We start from the raw sequence: 12,596 nt of genomic DNA on the forward strand, positions 1-12,596 counted from the left end.
ACACACACACACACACACGCATAAATTCCACCATGTCACATATCCTGTAGAGTTGGTTCCCCCCGGTAGCCTTGAAGCCAGACAAATGGCTCTCCAAACACAAACATGTGCATCACACCAATGACTTTCTTACAATGAGTTTTCTAGAGTGTGTCACACATGAGCGCACATCTCTGAATGCTCATAACATATCCCCAGGCCCCCCCCCCCCCTCCTCTCTTATTTCTTCTTCCTGTCCATGGATCCAGCCTCTGGGCTTGCCTTCTCATGTCCTCTCCGGGTGCGTAAGCCTCCAGACCATATGGGCTCTGAGGGGCTTAGTGGACCTCCAGCCAGCCCCCCTTGGAGGGCCTGCTGTGTGAGGAGAATTCAGAGGGCCATGTTGTCATCTTTTCATGTGCTGCAAACTTCCTGCTGTCTGTGAATAAAAGTCTGAGGGGTTATCATTGTGTTATCTCACTGTCCCTTCTCTTTCGTCCGCCTGTCATATTTTATCCAAGCCCTAACGCTTTGCATATTTGTAAGATAAAATAATTCATTGCTTGACTCAGCACAGCATTAGCTTGTTGTGTAATAATTATTTGGTTTGTGATCTGTGGATCTCAGCAATCCAAGACGGGCAGATGGCTCTCTCTTGCTCACCAATGACTCTCTGTCTCTCTCTTCCTCTTCTTCTCTCCAATACTTTTTTTTTTCATGTGCACATGTCTGTGTTCATGTGTGAGCCTATGTGTCTGAGTGACAACACTGAGTGAGTGTGTGTGTGTGTGTGTGTTGTTTTAAGAATATCTACTCTGTGGACCATATGGTACAACAATGCCTGCTGGGCAAAGATAAACCCTGCATGCAAAGGCAGCACAGATACCAGTAAACACACACACACACACATACACACACAATTATTCCAACCTCAGTAACATGTACATGTATTGTGCATTGTAATTAATTTGCACCTTCACGTCTATTGTTGTGTAACGACGATATCCAACAGGCCTGTCTTGTGTTCATCTGTCAGTCTCTCTGCTCCCCTCACCGCCTTCCTCCTCCTCCTCCTCCTCCTCCTCCTACTCTTCGGCTGATTTGTTTTCTACCTGCCTGCCTATACTTGTCCACATCACTTGCCCCTAGCGGACCTGAGTCATCAGGCCTTTCTTGAGCCATAACACAGACGTCAACTAATGCCTTCTTCCCACATGTCCAACCACCCATATGAGAGTTTGCCTGTCTACTTTGTCAGTTCAGAGTGCTGTACATTCTTGATCTGTCTCTCCCTTTTCTGACTTTTCCTTACCTCCATAACCCGGACTATATGTGTTTATACAATTTTAACTATTGCATAAAAAGGACCTTATCAGGAGTTTGCATGTTTTAACCCCTGTATGCTTACGATTGCAGATTACAGCTAACCATTTAAGAAACTTTGGATGTAATGTATTTCTGTCTACGGCACCATTGGTTCCTTTATTTCTGTATGGTATGAAAATCAATTAGCAGGCTCTATAGACTTGAGTTGTGTAAGGCATTACATTGAAAATCAAGTCAAAGTTATGCTTAAAGATTTGGGCATAATTTTCTATCCGATCTGATCCCTAAAAAGAACGTTAGTCCAAATCTAAGCAACTCAGCACATCTGGAGAGACAGGTTTGAAACAATCCCCCAGGTTAGCCACACCAACTTGGTAGAAAGGGAATGAAAAGCAAAGGTGAAATTATTACCCCAAACTGCCCATTGCAAACTTCCATCACAGTTTACAGACCAACTTCCTGGTTGTAGTTTGACCTACTAAAGGCTACTTACCTCCAAACAAAGAGGTTCAGATAAAGTGTTGGTTTGATTGTCTGACCTCTCATGCGTCTTGCCCTGTCAGTCTTTGTTTTTGCTCCTGTGGTGCCAGACAATAATAATACCAATAACCAATCACTTTAAACCATGAAAAAAAGACCCAAGTTATGATAAACCAGAATTATTTCTTAAGTACAGTTGATTTGAAACATTAATAATCATCATACATGTTTACAGTCTGCTAATTCATCTTCATATTGAAATGAATGGAAACAATGGATGCCTGAATGTTTTAAAAATAACACATCTAGAATGCATTTGAAGATAGCAAGCAAATTTGTAGTAGGAAGCTCAAACTTGCGAAACCACTGCTATGATCCCTTTACGTGTCCGATGTTGCCATGTTTCTGTGTGTGTGGCTGCCCGTCTGTGTTTTGTACCTGCGTAGACTTGCAGCAGAGCCAGACTGCATGAAAAGGGAAGGTCACTGAAATCAAAGTACTCCAAAGCTCCCACGCTTCTCAGACTCTCTCGCTGATTAGACAGATTACATAAAAAAAAACATTTACCTCAGTGTCTGAGAACACCGGGGTAAACAGCATGGTGTTTTCTTTAGAAATGTGGGGGGAGACAGATTGTAAACTCCTGTGTCACAAATCCTCCACCCCCACTGCATCTTGTGCCACAATGTCTGCTCACTGTCTAACGTGGTAACATGGATGAGGGCACAGCTGGAAGAGAAATGGAAAGAGACACACAAAGAGAGGGGGGGGGGGGGGGGCGCAGTTTGAAGCTGGTGAACTGGGGGCTGTTTCTGACTGTTGTTGATGTTTTTCAGACAGTCAGACGGATACAGGCTCGGGTGAAGTGAGAGTCAGACACACTTGGAGGGAGGTGAAGGATAAAGAGACAGGCACAGGAACAAAAGCGCCGTTTAATATGAAACAGAATTTCAGAGGTAGCCTGCTAGCTTAGTCACCATGACAACAACACATTTAAACCAGCATTTAATTGGTGCTGTCTGCACTTGTCTGTTGTATCTTTATCTACTCCCTCTGTGTGCAGTATATAATTACACTGTGATTTGTGGGTATCAAGTACCAGCACAGACATGCCTACAATATGGTATATATAATACTGTGTTTGGTTTGTGGCGTAATACTGTAATATGCTTCAATCTACTGCCACTTCAGATTAGGCTTGGAATTTTTGAATCACCAAAATGATAACTAACCATTAAGTGCAATGGTCAGGAATATAGTTCTGTACTGTAATGGATGAAATATGTAATGAACCAGACAGAGTTTAAGGAATTAAGAGTCCAATGTGAGAGCCAGTAGAAAGAGTCAGTAGATGACAGGTGATATCATTTAGCCACAGGCTTCTTTAAAAGTCAGACAAGGCAGATTGTTAGTAAAGATACTCAGGTTCTGTGTAAGGATAGGGAGAGTACTGGCTTGTACTTGCATGTGAGAAGAGCAAAGGGTGTCTCATGTTTATCTCAAATTCTATTTAACTCCTTAAATCTGCTGTGACTGGCTCATTTTCTAGCCAATCTGAATTCAGTGAAGATTCTTTGTTTGAATATTTGGCCTAAAGGCAACCTTTGTCATACACATGAATGTTGTATAATATAAGTGCAACAAGCAATTAAGATCCACGCAACCAGTTTTGCAGTTCTTCAGGACAGGACTTGCTTGTAGAGCAGGTGATGTGATGCACAGGACTGGCTCCAGGCAAATGTGGAGTGCTTTAAACAAAAGAAAGAGCTTTTGCTTTTGACATTCTGCTTCAAACATGTCTAACCTTCGGCCTCAGTCTAATCATTCTTTCTTCAGGTTTCAGTATTTGGTGTTAAAACTGTTGAGAGGCGTGCACACAGTGCACAAAGTGAGGAGGAAGATGAGGCGACGGTACCGTGGTTGGCAAATGGCTATTTACTGTTTCTCAAGGTGCAGAGCTCTGAATGTGTCTCTCACGGGTTATTTGTCTATTTTCAGAGAACTGTAGGCGGTAAACAGCAAGTACTCAAGCCAGGACAAGATGGAGATGTTCTCTTAAGAATGTAACAGCTGCAGTGACGGAGCAGAACATGCATGAGGAGAGGACAATAAGCAGATAAAAACACTGTTCAAATGGATATGTAGAAAGGAGCCTCACTACTCACTAATGTGACTTGTATTGTACTGCTTATAGTTTAAAAGATAAAACTGAAAGCCTAGATAGATGTTCTTTATAATTTTGATACGTCATGCCTTTTCTAATTTCATGACATGATTTAGATTTTTGCCTTAAATAAGAACGGATTAATTTCCCCCTAAAGTTTAGACAACACACTAACTCCCACAGGCCCACCTCCCATAGTAACAGGCAGTTAAGCCTCGCTGGGCTTTAACGGACCCCAAGCAGAAGTAATGTGAGATTTATTTTCAGCGAATGGCAAATAAAAGGAAATGTTTGTTCATGCAAGGCCCTAATAACTTACAAAACATGAAATATTTTGTTATGGTCTATAGTGATTCTGCTTGTTTCATTATTAATATGAAATAAGCAAATGTGTCTGGTGGCCACTTCCATGCTTTTCTACATACTCAGTTTTAATAAGGTCAGAAGTAAAGAAAGAAAAAAAGCGTTTATTTTGCAGTTTTTTGCCTTTTGCCTATTCTTATTTTGCACATACACCCGTGGGGTCCGTGAGACCTCAAAACCAACAAGGAAGAAACGTCAACAAAACACAAGAGGAAATATAAAATGAGGAGTAAGTAGCAATCGTTTATCAAAAACATACAGTAGGTGTTTTTGATGTAAAAACAGACTCAGCTGTGCATTCCTGTGAAGTGAATTCATTCCCCATGCCTCCTGGGGCAAACACACACACACACACACACACACACACACACACACACACACACACACACACACACACACACACACACACACACACACACTATGGCTGTGTCTGAGCCTGCAGTTGATAAGATAGGGTTAGGTTGCACAGCTTGCAGGCAGATACTATTGTGGCCGTTGACAGGAAACTGAAACGGGGTGGGATGGTGCGGCTCCAGATCTACATGCCTGTTTGTTTCCGAGTGTGAGGGGGGCTTGTTTGAACGTTTGCCCTGTCAAACGCTGGCCAAATGGTTTCCCAAATCCACTGTTTTCCCCTTGATGAATGCCTCTTCTCACTCGTGGGCTGAGTGGACTCTTGTGCTTTGCGTGAATGAGTGTGTCGGCCCCAAAAAAGAGTAAAGAGAGAGGAGCTATACAGCAGGTCAGTCTGCATTCTGCCATTTGGCCACCAGACGGGACAGTGGGGCGACTGTACTAGCTGGCACTATTGTATTCTGGTGAATGAAGGCCCTGTCATAGACCCACAAACACACTGACCTAGCTCTGTTTTCTATCCAAGCCACTGGGTTCAACTGCTGGGTTGTGAATTATTAATTGACATAGGCACATGTGATTTTCTACGCTGGCCCTGGGAGCTCAACACACTGCACACACGACACCAGCAAATTAAGGTACTTCTTCCTCAACTTTATGAGACACACAAACATCAATCTGAAGACACATGTGCAGCATTTTCTTTAAAGAAACCTGCTGCAAGAAGCTCACAACACAACGAAAAACTGTTTCAAGGAGACACTAACAAGTGATGCACGCGACTGGGACAGGCAGTGCTTGCTGTTGCTGTTTGTGGATTATGAAGTTATTGAAGTCAGCTGTATGTCAGCGGTGTAGGAAAATTATAGAAAAAGCACGTTTTTTGGGCTGCTGTTAACCTAGCTTTAGCTTTTTGCCTATTATTATAATATCTGAATCATGCACGATCCCAATGAAACATAGCAGACTTAAATTACTTCATAAACCCCAAACCATGGAAACAACAAGCATGTCCCGTCCTTGTGCTTCACTTTTTAGTGTCCCCTGGAAACAGTGTGCTCTATTTGCAGCGCTTTTACTAAATGGTGCGCATGTGTCGTAGAATAGATTTACTCACGTGTGATCAAGCTGGTGACGATGTTTACTAAAGGTTGCACATCTGTTGTGAAATTGTTGAAGTTGTTTCTTCATTTGCTTGTGTTGTGTTTATTTTGACATGTAGCATTGGTGGAGTGGCCCGTTGAACCATAATTTATATCTGAGAGCAACAGCAACAAAATCAAAGCTTATTCATATGAACACATCACACGAGTCGTCCCCTTTTCTCTGCCGCATACAATACACAATATAAAGAATACATTTAAACTTAAAATACAGTAAATGTGCCAAACTACTACAACTAAAATATAAACATAGGATTAAATTCTAGAGTTATTTTTGTAATAACTGTTGGTTTTGATGATTGATGAATTTAGATTGTATGGACCCAGTATTAGAGGGGAAATACTGCCCCCTATTTCTTTGAAGCAGGTGGTTTGGATTTCTACATTGCTCCTTTAATTTGGAGGACTAGCTTTGGCATTGTACAGTAACGGGTGGTTTCTCAGTTAGTGTATAATACCCCACAGTGATCATTTTAAAACATCTGAGTGTTAGAAGGACTGACGGAAAGCTGTTGGAATATTCGCAGGATACAAGGTCAGGTGTTATTGCAAAACATCAAACCATGAAATATTATGACAATATGACAGTTGATAAGATGAAATAAGCCCCACCTATGACGATGGTGTTATGACTCGCTAACCAAATCCAGACAAACCAAGTGGAGGACATTAGATATGGTGCATGTGTTGTCAACGCAACATTTGTCCTAGTTTGTTCTTCTCTTTGCCACATTTGCAAACCTAAGAAATATGGAATAAAACTAAGCTCTGAGTGTATTGCATCCACCACTACCTGCATTCCTGTGGCCACGACAGGCATAATGAACCCTGTGGTCTGTTTTCCATACTTTTTTCTAATTCAGGTTGAGATGTGAAAGGGTGTTATGGTAAAGTGTTCCATTAGTCTGTGGGGGTCACAGTCAAACAGCTCGTCGGGGAGAGGAGCCTCTCTTCCAACAATGTGCCATCCTCAGAGAGAGGGAGATAAAGGAGAGGTTAGCTGAGTGTAGATAGATGACTCACTGTGTGTAGGTGCAGGAAAAAATAGATTAGAGTTCTCTGGACCCTCAGGCTTTTCATTTTATGTCGTATTACAAAAGAGTGAAAGAAAGGTACAAAAATAAAGACTTGCTCGGAGCAACGTGACTATCTATCCATCTATCTATCTATCTATCTATTCATCTATCTATCTATTCATCTATCTATCCATCTATCCATCTATCCATCTATCCATCTATCCATCTATCCATCATCCATCCATCCATCCATCCATCCATCCATCCATCTATCCATCTAGCTATTATCTATCTATTATCTATCTAGCTATTATCTATCTATCTATTTCTTTTTTTTAAATCCATGTTAGAAATATGGAGTTTGAAAGAAATGGGCACTAAAGGGTCTAAATTAGTGACGATTTACATTAATTGATGCAGCAGAGACTGAGATTTACTGACTTTGAATTCCCTGGTATGGGGTGCTCAAAATTTCCCATAATGCTACTCAATAGGGCCTTTCATTGCCAATCATCGTAAAACCTCATGCCCCCAGTTGATAACACAGGTTTTCTGTCACATAGTTCAAGTTTCAAGCCTAATCCAAGATAACCCTCATGATTATTTTTCAGACCTGTCAAAACTCCTTTAAAGCGCCTGAGGACATTATACAACTGTTTTCACAAGCTTACAAGTACTCTCCATGAAATAGGTAAAGCAATCCTTTAACAGCAACAACACTGTTGCTCATATTAATAAACGCTGCCCGTCACCACCTGGATTTAACTACGCAAATCAGTAAGAGATAATTACTGCAGGGATTGATATGTTTCTGCTGGCAACAAATTATTTAACTAGAGCTGATGCGGTGAGTAGCTTCTCATTTCTAAAACAAGCATGTCGGAAGACATATCCTGTGGTCGTGGAATCAGTTTGAGAAGGGTCAAAGTATTGGCCTGCATCAAGCAAAGAAAACAACTAAGGAGATTGTTGAAACTACTCAAATCGGGTTAAGAACTGTCCAACGCATTATTAAAACCTGGAAGGATCGTGGTGAACCATCATCTTCGAGGAAGAAATGTGGTCAGAAAAAAACTCTTGAATGATCGTGATGGGAGATCACTTAAACATTTGGTGGAATCATATCGTAAGAAATCAACAGTAGAACGTTGTTATGTTTAATAGTGAAAGTAAGAATATCTCCGCACGCACAATGCTAAGGGAACTGAAGGGATTGGGACTAAACAGCTGTGTGAGGCTAATTGGAAAAAAAGGCTTCAATTAGCTAGGGAGCAAAAATATTGGACTTTGGAGCAATGGAAGAAGGTCATGTGGTCTGATGAATCCAGATTTACCCTGTTCCAGAGTGATGGGTGCATCAGGGTAAGTAGAGAGGCAGATGAAGTGATGCGCCCATCATGCCTAGTGCCTCTCTCCCGTCATCAATACAAGATCTTGACGGAAAATTAATGCAACTCTGGACAGAAATAAATGTTGTGACATTGCAGAAGATTATCGAAACGATGCCACGGCGAATGCGTGCCGTCCTCAAATCTTTCTATCAGGACTAGCAACACAGTTGAACTGTCCATTAAAAAAGTATAATTTATTATCAGGAAAAGACCAAAATGGCTCAATATCAGGTACAGAAATTTTTTATATATAAATATGTATCCGGCAAGACAAATGGGGCTCCCTCTCAGTCACGTCTTGCTTAAGAGGCTTAAATATCTCACATTGCATTGATGCAGCAATGATAGATAAATGTGACACTACACCAGTCAGTGATGGTGTTCACTATTAATCTTTAAACTGTTTATTATGTAGGAAATAATGAATGGGTGAAAAGAGGAAGTGATTTTGGGCGAGCCTCTTTTTTCGGCCAAGAATTGGCAAAATAAAACTCTGACTGTTACGAACCGCTTTAACGGTTAAGACATGAGCTCACTTCTTTCACAGATGAGCTCATGCTGCAGCGTCTTTGTTCACTCATGGCCAAGATTGCTTTTTTTTTACTCTACCTGCTCCTCACTATGGTGACTTAAAATTTCAACCATTCACCTTCAGAGATCTCACTCTATCAGTTTCAGTCACACTGCAGTGGAGGGCAGTACATTTGTCAGTGATGTCAGTCTGTGTGCCCTGCTGATGATATCATTGTGTTTGTGCAGGCAAGCCATCTTGAATCATTTATTGTAGATGTCTTCAGCACCCTGCAGACTTTGATTATGTGACTTCATACCACTGCCTCAGTCTCAGAGTGTACTCTGTGTCAATAAATCCAGATTTTTCCAGAAAATCACTTAGAGAAGGACTCCGTTGCGTTGCTTTTATAATTTGTCACAAGTGCTGGGAAGCATTGACACGGTGGTGAGTGTCATGTCTCTCCTCCGGGCACCAGCTGTTTTTCTGTCACAAGGCATATGTTCTAAAACATGTGTGCACTTTTGTAACATTTCAATTTGCAACACAGACTCTCACAGAAACATAAAATGATAAATTGACAACAATCTCAGAGAGGTCTGAGGAATAATAATCAGCTGAAAGGCACAGGGACATGAAGAATAGCCTGAGAGGAAGACGATGTGAACAGATGAGAGAGAAAGGGATGCTGCCAAATTTGTCAGCAGGCAGCAGACGTGGCATGTTGGGCAGAACTGTCATTCAGCAGTATTCTGGGCCGCTCAGGAACAGTGGATCTACGGCAAGCTGAGAAGTGTGGGAGGGAAGACTGACAAGAGACGCAGCGGAGGGATCTATTCACAGAGCTTCTCTGTGTTGTGACTGAGTGACAGGACAGTGAGGTGTGTGAGATGGCTGTGTATTCAAGTGATTTAGAAGGACAGTATACTGTTGAGCATGTTGTATGCTCATGTCAAACAGATGAGAGTTGTCAAACTGGATGTTTTTTTTGCCTCTCAAAGACAAAATGTATGTGTACTGTGGCGGGAATGAAAAGAACAATTTTGCCTGTCCCTCAAAACACCCTCACAAACATTCACAGCTTCTTCAACTGCTGCCAGTGTTGGGAGTTCAGATTGGCCTTGTAGCATGCATCAATAATGATCAGCATTAATAGACTTTGACTCACAACCTTGTCACTAGGCAGAAGAAACAGGAAGAGAGGGGAAATAAGAAATATGGAAGAGGGAAAAACATGCTATGAAGACGGCTGAGGAAACTGGGCTGGAAGAGGACTGAAATAGCCTTTGGCGCAGTATGACTAAGACTTTAATTGCAGAGGGACAGAGATGTGGCCATCTATTGTATGTGTGTGTGTGTGTGTGTGTGTGTGTGTGTGTGTGTGTGTGTGTGTGTGTGTGTGTGTGTGTGTGTGTGTGTGTGTGTTTATGCACGATGTGTAACTCTTTCCTTGTTTATCTTCAATACAAAGATATCGCTTATTGGAGAAAATTAGTTTCATGACTTTCTTCACTGATTAACCTGTCAGCTGGTTTTGAGCGTGTGTGTGTGTGTGTGTGTGTGTGTGTGTGTGTGTGTGTGTGTGTGTGTGTGTGTGTGTGTGTGTGTGTGTGTGTGTGTGTGTGTGTGTAATATGTGCGAAAACTAAACAAATAATTTATTTTTCGTATCCTCTGAGGATAAATTGCAGTCGCTGTTTGACAACCTCTTGTCCACACACAATCACTTTACAATATATCTATATTCCTGCCTCCTCCGTCTCTTTTCACACTTTCATTTCCACAAATGAAATGTTTCTGATGTGATTAGCACATTCTCCGTCCTTCCATCTCCACATCTGTCCTTTTTGCTTTGCCTGTTCGTACATGAGACATTCTGCCACCAGATGACTCAGACTGGAGCTGCAGGGAAAATGGCAAGTAGATGCATTATGTGTGTGTATGTGTGTTTGTGAGCGGAGAGACGGAGAGGTGCGAACCTTGGGACTTGTGTCTTGGGGGAAATCCCAAAGGTAAGCAATTATAACTAAATACAGCCAATATATTGCTAATAAGCCTCAGCTGTTACAGCTATTTACCTAAAATGCTATAATGAATCATTAGCTGTAGTTGAAACTACTGAGGGAATATTGCAGAGTTCATTCATCAGTTAATCCATTTTCACACTGAATCAATAAAATAATATTCACTTATATCACCCTCAGTCACTCCAGCAGTGTGAAGAAACTGCAGTGGAAAGTGAATGGGACACACACACACACACACACACACACACACACACACACACACACACACACACACACACACACACACTTAAGCTCCTTATTCCAAGTTAAGTAAGGATAAAATGGCAACAACTGTGCTTTATTAGAGAAATACATTCAAAATGATATTTTCATTGTTCAGAAATATGAGTTAGTTTCTCCTGCGAATAATTCCATGTCATGTTTGCCCATTTAAAAGCACAACCCTATTTATTTATTTTTGCATTTAAATACACTATAAGACCAGTGAAGCCACAGCGTAGATCATTGTGTGTACCAAATGCATATATGTCATGGCATGGATTATAATTGGTGACAATGTACAACAATATGATGTAACAGGAATATTTGGGCTTTAGGTGTATGGCTCAATCAAAACCGAAAAATTACACCTATGAAACATCATAATGTGTAAATTCAAACAACTGCATGTGTTTCTCCCTCTACTGCTTTGCTATCCTTTTCTCCCTCTCTAAATATGCTCTCTCCTGGTTATAATTGTCCTTACGCCAGTTAGCTGAGTGCTAGAGTATTTATTCTATCAAGAAATCTGATCCAATCAAAAAGCTACAATAACAGGTCTGTGAGAATCACACAGCTTTGGATCTCCTCCTACTGTCAGGAAGCTAAACATTATAACTGTACATCAATTATACAAACACAGCCATCACCTCCAGCTCTGATCTAATTCTGTTTTCTGCATCCATGCCCAGTAGTGCATGTCTCAATGCCACATACTGCAACATGCCACACATGATGACATCATCATCCCGGGCAAACAGCCAATGAGAACACACAGGGGGGAGTCAATCTCGGGACATTGCAATAAAGCTGGCCAATCAGCACAAGCTAATTGGCCAGTAACCATGGTGATTATCCCGGGTTCAAATATGTGTATGTGTGGCAGTTGCCCCCTGTGTTGGGTCCATATGCACTTGTGTACATAGACGGGCCCGCTGCAGTATTCCTGTACTGTGGGTGGGCATGCTGTATGCATGAAGGGGCACAGAGTTGTTCTCCCTGGACACTGAGGTGAACTCACATACAATAATAAGCTGTTGTCCTAGTTTTGTAACATATGGCTTATGCATTCATAACGTGATCTGTACATATATTAGCCATGCTTCTTCTCCAGCGTCCTGCTTGTTACACCCTTTTTTCTCTCTGTAACTTATAACTATGGTAATTACAGTTGTTCGCTCTCCTCTGTATTGTTCTCAGGGAGGATGGATGAGGAGACTTGTGGGTGGCAGTGAAGGATGAAGGGAGGGGAGGCAAGGACAGCGCACAAACAGTACTCTTGAGTAGGAGAAGTACAACGGGCTGTGAGTCAGAGGAAAAAGAGGAGAGAGGAGAAAGATAGGTATGCTGTGAATAGGTCAGTGTGTGGAGGGCTTTCTTTAAATGCCAGAAGACTGAGAAAGCCCAGGACTGTTGTGCTCATATTATCTCTCTGTTTTATGGCTTTAATGTTAGTATCTGGCTAGGTAGGACTCGAGCAGGTGAGTCATGATGCACAGCGGACAGAGAGTGGGGGCGCTGCTCAACAGAGGCTCATCATTAAAAAGTTAAACGATGAATTTATC

The sequence above is a fragment of the Cottoperca gobio genome, chromosome 13 (genome assembly GCF_900634415.1).
Source record: "Cottoperca gobio chromosome 13, fCotGob3.1, whole genome shotgun sequence".
Classification (NCBI taxonomy): Eukaryota; Metazoa; Chordata; class Actinopteri; order Perciformes; family Bovichtidae; genus Cottoperca; species Cottoperca gobio.